General features: G+C 43.0%; 1 long non-coding RNA gene across 1 annotated transcript in view; it reads left to right on the forward strand.

Moving 5' to 3' along the window:
- Positions 1-4,511: 4,511 nt before the first annotated feature.
- LOC116684276 (uncharacterized) overlaps positions 4,512-9,664 on the forward strand; it is a 14,420-nt gene continuing 9,267 nt past the window's right edge. The window contains exon 1 of the long non-coding RNA XR_004330778.1: positions 4,512-4,522. This is a non-coding gene — a long non-coding RNA (uncharacterized LOC116684276). The remainder of the gene's footprint in view (positions 4,523-9,664) is intronic.

The following is a 9,664-nucleotide window of genomic DNA, read 5'->3' on the forward strand; positions in this document are numbered from 1 at the left end:
ACATGAGGGCGTACGTAGGTCTCCTGCATGATTTGCGGGAAAAACTGGGTGTAATCAACAGGAAGATTCAGGAAAAAAATTCCACTTTCTTCCCTTCCAGCGTCCATCTTTTAGCAGGCTGTGGGCCTGGCAAAGGCCACACCGTTTTCAATTGTCTTTTGTTAGAGTGCTGGCTTTGGGGACCTGATTCCCCATGGAGGCCATTCGAGAAGACAACTAACCGTTCTGGTTGACCACAGGGCTTCAGGGGACCAGGTCTGTGGAGCTCTGCTGCAGTGGAAAAATGGGCTGGCTTGGATTTTCGAGACAACAAACCGTCCTCTCGAGCAGTTGCTGCGGGGTCTGCATACCTGGGCTTGTCAAAATAGTCTCAGTGTCTCAATGTTTTTTTAATCCTCTGTACTTGCCGACGCTGAGGACACATTGAAGGTGATGTTGACACATAAGCAGTGGATGGTCTTCGCCTCTTGATAATCCAACCTTTAGTCTCAGGGTGAACGTAGGCATGTTTTGCAGAGGTCTAGTTGCAGTGATGTGAAGGTCTAGCTGTACTGGGGTTGTTTGAACACACCTGAGGACCTAATGATCCATTATGTCACAGGTGAAGGCTCATATGACAACGGCGACAACACTTATGGTCGTTGCAAAAAAATGACTCAAGGGTTACCAAGCGGTGATATTAGAATACTTTTGGACAGTTTCTTTGGCCACTGAAACATTATTACAAAAGCTGTGGATTACAATGAGCAATTTCTTGTAAATAAATCTTTGATTAGAAATTGAATTATTTCAGGGCAGGCATTCAGGTCAAGTCTACACAAGCGACAAGACTTTGTCAGGGACTGTATTATTACTGTTCTATTTTTTATTACATACCTATACATATTCTACTGCTCTTCATACTATTCATCCACACTATCTTACTAGTTTATAATGCTCACACAATGCACATAGCTTGCACATACTGTACAGATCTGTCTATATGGTTCATTCATATATCCATTTTATTATGCTCTTTATTAAATATTTATACCACTGCACATGTCTATTAGAGTAATTGTTAGATAAGGTTAATAATTATGTCACTGCTACTGGACCATGCACATACAGTGAGGAAAATAAGGTATTTAACACCCTGCCTATTTTGCAGTGCTCCACTTAGATCATGAGGGGTCTGAAATTGTCATCGTAGGTGCATTTCCACGTGAGAGACATTAATCTAAAAAATAAAAGCCAGAAAATCCCAATGTATGATTTTTAACTATTTGTATGATGCAGCTGCAAATAAGTATTTGAACACCTGAGAAAATCCATGTTAAGTTTGGTACAGTACATTTGTTTGCTTTCCAGAGGTCAAACGTCCTGTAGTTTTCACCAGGTTTGAACACACTGCAGAAGGGATTTTGGACACCTCCTCCACACAGATCTTCTCTATATCAGTTCAGGTTTTTGGGCTGTCGCTGAGAAGAAACACGGAGTTTGAGCCCCTCATAAGATTCTCTATTGGGTTAGGTCTGGAGGACTGACGAGGCAGCCAAAACCTTGATAGCTTCTTCCAGAGCCCCCCTTAGGTCATCCTGTCTGTGCTTGGGTCATGGTCTGTTGGAGACCCAGCTAGAACATGCTTCATGCTCTAATGAGGGAAGGAGGTTCGTTTCCGCCAAAAATCTAGCAAACATGGCACGGGCCTCCTCCCTTAACAGTGCAGTCGACAGGTCCCATATGCCAAAAAATATCTCCAAAGCATGATGCTACCCACACCATGGCTCACAGTAGTATGAGTGTTCTTGGGATGGCTGCTATCATCATTTTCTTATTCCAAACATGGTTAGTGGAATTATGACCAAAACGTTTATGTGGTCTCATCTGACCACATGGCTTTCTCCAGGGATCCTCGCGAGCATCCAAAATGGCGTTGGCAACTTAAGGACGGGCCTTGACATGTGTCTGGTTTAAGGCGGGGAACCTTCCGTGCCATGCATGATTTAAACCAAGAAGTCTTAGGGTATACCAACAGTAAACTTGGAAACAGTTGGTCCCAGCTCTTTTCAGGTCATTGACCGATCCTCCCGTGTAGTTTTGGGTGATATTCTCACCTTTTTAGGCTCATTGAGACCCCACGAGGTGAGATCTTGCATGGAGCCCCAGCCGAGGGAGATGGACCGTCATGGTTAGTTCTCCATTTTTAATGATTGCTCCACAGGACCTTTGTTCACCACAGCTGCCTTGGCATTTCACGAGCCCTTTCCAGCCGTTGGGGGGGGGGTAGGGTTACAATTTGTCTCTAGTGTCTTTGGACAGCTACTTGGGTCTTGGACATGTTAGTAGTTGGATTTCTTACGATTGTATTGGTGGACCGGTGTCTGTATGCAGCTAACGAACCTCAACAGGTTGCATATAAATTTAGGAAAATAAATGGAGTGGAGGTGGAAATTTTGAAGGCAGAATGACAGGTCTTTGAGGGTCAGAATTGTAGTGATAGACACCTGTTCCAAAATACGTATTTGCAGCTGTATATACAAATAAATAGCTTAAAAAAATCAATTACCATTGTGATTTGGATTATTTTTTTTTGGATTCGTCTCTCACAGTGGACATCCCCTTACGATGACATGCAGACCCTCCATGATTTCTAAGTTGGGAGGGAACTTGCAAATAAAGAATATATAATTCTTGTGCTTGTCGTGGCAGTACTGACTCAAGTTCACACACACACCACACACACGTGCAGATGCAGGGCAAGGCTTGTACAGTGTTTTATGCTTCTTCACAAAGCTGCCACCGACAGTCCGCTCGGAATGCTTCACCCTTTGACCCTAACATGCGGCGCTGATTGAGGCACCCCCTCCACCACACGTCGACATCTCAAGCTTCGCCTGATGATGGCTTATACAACATGCTTTAGGCCACACAAAAAGCTCTTTTTTTGCCTTGGGAGTTCAACAGGTGCCAGCAGAAGAAGTGCTTCAACCCAGCGGGATTTTTGGAGATAAAATTTAGTGGAATACCTGTTTTAACCATCAGAGGCAGCAAGCAGATAGTGTCTCGATTCTTCTTGCCCTTGGCAGTTTGTGGTTCCTGATGCAGGAGTTTGTACATGTGTACATCTGTGAATACGTGTTTATGTTTCAGTCTGCCTGCAGTGTTTGGTAGTGCGTGTGCTTGCGTGCGTGCGTGCATGGGTGCGTGTGTTTTGACCCATGGGGCCGGTAGGTAAGGGACAAAACCTTGCTGAGCACATGTGGTGAATGTCAGAGATGGAAAGCCAAGCAAGGAAAAGGGAGAGGAAATGAAAGAAAAGTAAGGAAAGGAAAACAGGGAATGGAAAAGATATGGAAAAAGGGGGGAAAGGAAAGGATATACAGGTTGAAAGAGATAGCAGGAAATGAATTATAAGGATATGAGGAGAACGGATTAACAAGGAAAGAAAGAAAGTAAGAGAGGCAGAAAAAATGTGGAAGATAAATGAAGGCCGTAGGTGCAACGAGTGAAAAGGGCAGCGATTAGAACAATGGAGAAAAGAGAAGAAAGGAAAAAAGCTAAGGATTAAGTCGGGTCTATCTGGCTTGTCATTCCTATTTAATCAAAAGGCTCCATATTGTGAAAAACTGTAGGAAAAGAGACAGAGGGACGAAAGAGAAAGAAAGCACAACGTGAAAACTAAAACTCCAAGACCCAGATGAGAAAACAAAGATATAAATGCAAAAAGGGAACTAGGGAGCGATAAGGGCTACAGTGTCAAAAACAACCCACAAGTATCCCTTCTTTTACCAACAGACATCTTTTATTTTTGTCGCCCCGCCATTTCACAACAACTTAAATACAAAATACAACCAGCTTATTTTATAAACAACCATAATAGAAAAAAAATCATAACCAAAATTACTTAATTGAAACAGAAAATGGGAACAACCAAAAGCAGGAGAAGCGATGAGATCAAAATGAGGCGGAAGGCAAAGCTCCTTTTGGTTACCACTGGAAATACCATCAGCTGAACCCATTCAAACTTCTCTTACAATGAAACCCCACTGATCCTAATGGCTTTATGCTTGATATTGAGTGGAAATACAGTGGCGCTCATAAGTTTATGAACCCATGCACGTTGCTAAAGAGAGGAATAAAAAAATAATTCATTTGGAAATTACCTTAATGCCTCTTAATTAAAAAAAATAGAAAAAAATCCAAACTTTAAGTACACCAACCTTCTTTGGAATGAATAATGTATTGTGAATAAATCATGTCTTCTCTTAAAATACAGGGGGCGGCATAAGTATACACACCCTATGTTAATTCCAATAGAAGCAGTCAGATTTTATTATTAAAGGCCAGTTATTTCATGGATTCGGATACTATGAATCCGTGATAACAGTTTCCTAGCCTTGGAATTAAAATAGCCCCCCTCTCTAGGTATGGTGAGAAGGGGTGTGTGATGATGGAAGAAGTGGTGAAGGGAAGTTTCAAGGTTTTCTCTGTTTTTTGTTTAATTTTTTAATTCTGCTTTGCTACCCAGAACTGTGTTTCTGTATTACTGCTTATTCAATATTCTGGTAAACCACACACACCACACATAAGCACCACTCACACATCAACATTCACACAGATTTAAGCACACACTTCCTCTGTATCCAGTGAGAGCGGTGAGAGCTACAGTAGCGATGGCTGTACTTCTGAAAGAAGTCTGTCAACAAAATGCAAACTGGCAAAATCTTACCAAAGTATGTCCTTTCAAACCAAGCTGAGAATCCATTGGACAGCAGTGTATATTTTTTCTACATATATATATAACTTCCAGTCTGGGAGCGTTTAAAAAAAAAAAAAAACATGAGCAAAAAGAGATTCCAGCAAAATCGAAAAAGGCAGAGGAAGCAGAGGGCGACAAAGTCGGTTGGTACTCTCATAGCTTCATAATCATTGTAAACAACCCCCTTCCTCGTCTTTGGAAACTATAAATACCATTTACATATCTCATATGCTGCTCTCTCTGTTAATTACAATCCTGAAGTGATAAAAGGGGGGTGTGAGGTGAGGGGACGGGGTGGGGGGGGGACACGGTGGGGTGCAGCTCTGGGTTGGGGTCCGTCAGAGCGAGGATGATGTTTTTTAATGGGTAGAGGAGAGGTTTGGTTGTTGTTTTTGTGGGTCCACCAGATCAGTGTTCCTGGTTCGCATTTTAGCTGGAGCTTTCATAATCTGGGCAGCATCCTCTTGGGATTAAGGGAAACAGAAAAATCAAGAATCTCTGTATTAAGTTAAAGCCACATGTGAATCATGACCACCCGAGAAAAAATACATACATTTGTGACGATGTTAGCTCCCTAAGACAGTTTTCAAATGTGTGTAACAATGACAACATTCACTGCTACACTAAACGATTTGTCCTTGTGTCGTATTGGAGGACAAGGACAGGGTTAGGCCCTCTGCTGGTGTTGTGTGTGGGTGTTGTCATTGCTCACCCAGAATGTTACGGTACAGCACGCCACCTCTGGCGGGTGTTGTTGGTGCAGGTAAGTACTGGACATGCTTTTTATGAACTTGGTCACACCTGCTGTTGACATACACGAGGAAGCAGACGGGTTGGTGAAACGATGCAAAATGTAGAAGCACAGGAAAAAGACACAAGACGACGGTAGGGACAGGAATGCACCACCAAGTAGTGGGACGGGACACTTATCTGAATGCCGGATCAACTTTCACTCTCCTTTAGCTCGATTTTGGTCTCTATGTGGCCTCTTAGCTCGCTAAATACGCTCACTATGGTCACCAGCAATGCTAGCTCGGTTCTGTCTGCTGTTGGAAAACTTCCAATGGAAAGCAGTGGTGTGCGAAACAGTGAAGGCGTGGGCCGTAAAACCAAACCAAATGGCTGAAAGACTTGAAATTGTTTCCGTAGAGCTGAGGGGATTTGCAGAGGTTGACAATGCTCTGTGGGTTCTTCACTCTGAGCGACCCTTTTCCAGATTACACATTGTCATTTGCTCATTGATCATGTAAAAAATATTGAGACGAACAGCTTTAAAAAATCCCAAAAAGATTAAAAAAAAAGATCCATACACAGTACCAACACATCTGCTAAAGTACTGGTAAAGATCATCTTGATCAGAGCAATTTAGTTTTGTATGTTGAAGAATTCAGTATGAAACTCTCGGTTCTTCGTGAACTGTGTATTGTTTTCTATATTTCTCTTCAAAAACATAATTGGAAGAATAACTTTTAATGGGGTCCTTGAGTTAGTTTTTATAAGCAAACAATTTAATTGATTATTTCAGTCAAATGTCAGCAAAAGTAATAATGCATTTGGTCCTTGTTTCTTGGCAGCACAATACTCACATCACCACCAGCAGTGAAGTGCATTTACTTCCCCACCATTGGTAACCCAGGGATGCCAATTGTCAAGTTTCTGGTAAAGTTCCTGCCAAATTGCGTGCCAGGGCCATATGCTTGCATCAGTCGTGGCTCTGCCTGCGTGGAGTCTTATCCTCCTTCTGGGACACTACTTACAGCAGCGGAGGGTGTACAGTCTTACTGGATGACTGCAGGTCAACACCGCGACAAGTCCACCTTCTAAAGTGCACCTCTCACTGAACGACCCCTATGGATATAAGGTAGCATTAGCGGCCGGTAAGCAGCAATTATTTTTTCCGCACAACAGAAGCTGCAGACGCTTATTGCTTTTTCCACAAAGTCTGAACCATTACCCAAGGTTTCACTTATGAGAAATTCATGTAGCCCACAGGCTTCTTTGCAGTGTAACATCGAAAGATAAATGATCCCTTAAGGGATTTTGGAAAGTAAATCCAGCCAGGGGGGTTTATTGATGGGGATTTACCTGGCATGTGCAGACGCACATTTAATGTAGACAAGGGAGGTACAAAGGGCTGCCATGTGGTTCACGGGGCGTGTGCATCTTCTGGGCCCCTTCAAAGTAGAGTAACAACCTGAGAGGAAAGGAAAGAGGAGGACAAAATGGTTAAAGAGGTCAGTCAGCAAGAAAAATGTCTGAATGATTCAGTTTTTTACTTTAACTGTAGATGGAAAAGCAATGAAATTAAATGCAGCATCGACTAATGTACATGTACAAAAGAAAAGAAACACTACAAGAGAAAATCCTTTAGAAGAAAAATCAAAAAAAGAAGAGAAGGAGGAGAAGATAAGTCAGGAGACAGGAGAAGTAGTACATACCTTCAGGATGTTAATGTCCCCCCTATCTGGAAACATTTCATGTCCTTGGGCTCCCTCCTCTTCTGAACAGGAAAAGGAAATGGAGAATAAAAACAGATTAGTTTTCAAACTTATGATTTCTGTGAAAGACTTTGGAATTCACAAAAAGAATAACACCCCACCAGGGACTCGAACCAGAATAACCACTTAAAACATGATATCATAAGTTCATGTATCTAGGTCAATAAAATATGTCTGTTCACCATCACAGATCGGACAGCAATTGTCCTCAGGATGAATGGGTTGGGAGAGGTCAACACCGGACAGATGACTGGATCACGATCACATTCGCTCTGCCAGGAAAAATGCAGACAGAAGACAGTACATTTATTTGTGGACATAAAATGATATACAAAATTCAGTCCTAACATGCACTTTATATGGCCAGCAAAACTTAATTACTTCCAAGATCTCTTCCCTGCTTTAAGTATTTAGCGCTAAAACCCTCCATCCGTTGACTTGTCTTTTCCTGGCAGCTGCAGGAGAAGCACTTGTCGTAGTGGGGGTCCGGAGAGCCGTGAGCGTATGATGGTTCTCAAAGAAGCAGGTATGGGGGTCTTTTTCAGCTCCTCGGGTTCCTTGCAAGAGTTCGTCAAACTACGACCCTCATCTCCCCCCTGGTCCCAAATCAACAGTTGTCTGGGCAACCATGGACATGGACAGAGGAAATGGTAGAAAAACAAAAACAAGGGGAGACGGAGGGGGATGACATGAGGAACCTACAGCATTAAATGAGGTAGATGTAGTGGTGGGTGAAATGTGTTTTGAAATAAAAGGGCTAAAGAGAAAAAAGAGACAGAGAAAGAAAAAAAGAGACAGGTGGTTAGAGCATTAGAGATGTGGTGGCCACACTGAATTCAAGTGGTCTCAAGGGACTTCCTTTGTTTACTTGATTTATGTTCCTTATGTGCTGCCAAGCAGCATGGGTGTTTTATGTGTTGGACCTGTTGCTATTAAACAGCTGGACCCTTACTGCTGCGTGTGTGTTGTGTGTGGGTGTTTGAGATTCACTTTTCTTGTTAGTAGCGGGACAGCCTAAAAGAATCATCAACCACCACTACATCTGCGTTTGTCGTTTGTGCGTTTCTGAACCCCAATAAAAAGTTAGTTTCTTACAAAGTCTCTGCCAGGCAGACAGCACTGTCAGTGGAAGCGTAACTGAGCAACACACAGACGCGTGTAAAAAACACTAAGAGGTAAGAAGACCCCCAATGACTGTACTACTCCTTCTTCTTTGTATAATCTAATCCCTATTCTACTTGTCAATTATGGTTAACACTGCTATGACTTTCTTTACCAGTATCGTACTGCGTTCCGATGCTGATAGAAAACGCTGGTATTGGTATCGGTTGAGTACCGGAGTTTATGCACAGATCCATACCATTTAATGAAAGCTCTGAAGAAAATCTACATTTGTCTAAGTAGTATTATTATTGTTCTTGTCCGTTTAACTAAACAACTGTCAAACTGATATTTAAAAGAAAGTTAATGTGGCGTTCATTTTAATAAAAATATGTAATAAAACACTGATATTGGATCAGTACTCGGGATCGCTAATACGCAAATCGTTTCAGAATCGGAAACAGAAAGCAAAATATGGTATGGACCAGTGAAAACTCACCTCTCGTGGAACCCCACCATCTGCGGACATTTCTATTTGAAGAGGAAATGGCACCATACGTTTGATATAATGGAATTAAAAAAAAGTATCAGCCCACCATGAATGGCTTTCTTTACATACCCGTACTCGTATTTCTCCTATGGGGTTCATCTTGGTGCTGACCCTGGATGAATGCTGTTTCATTGGTCCAGGGTTTGCAGAACTCAAGACTGATTTCCTTTTAACACTCTGAGCCGGGAGGAGAGTAGAGTGTGTTGAGTTTGTTCTGTATGCATGTGTATTTTACTCTATTGGCGTGTGGGGTTGTGTGTGTGTTGTGTGTGTGTGAGTTGTGTACACAAATTTATATGTGAGCCGTAGACGCCAGTCAGCAGCCTGTTGTGAGAGTGCTGCGGTCATCTATGTCTCCCCCATATCTCAGCAGTCCGTGGAGATGGGGCGATCACAGTGAGGTCGTCGGCCTTGCTGAGCGCCGGGACACGATTTCATAATGCGGTGACACTGTTTGTTCCACGGACACCAGGCATGGCAGAGGGGCCCAGTTCTTACTGGGTGGAGCCACACAAGTGGCAGCCAGGGAGTGGGCAACTCTGAAAGAAGGGAAATTGGTTAATGCAAGCGGGCATCCGGGCATCGTGCAGGAGCCGGCAGCCGTTGGTTTGGTACGGGCCGACTTGGCGGGTGTTGACCTACTGGAGCCCGCATGGATCCAAGATTCACCCAGAAAACAGTGAAGTTTGGTGGGGAAAAAATCATGGTCTGGGGTTACATCCAGTGTGGGGTGTGCGAGAGATCTGCAGGGTGGAAGGCAACATCAATAGTCTC

The sequence above is a fragment of the Etheostoma spectabile genome, chromosome 3, assembly GCF_008692095.1.
Source record: "Etheostoma spectabile isolate EspeVRDwgs_2016 chromosome 3, UIUC_Espe_1.0, whole genome shotgun sequence".
Taxonomy (NCBI): domain Eukaryota; kingdom Metazoa; phylum Chordata; class Actinopteri; order Perciformes; family Percidae; genus Etheostoma; species Etheostoma spectabile.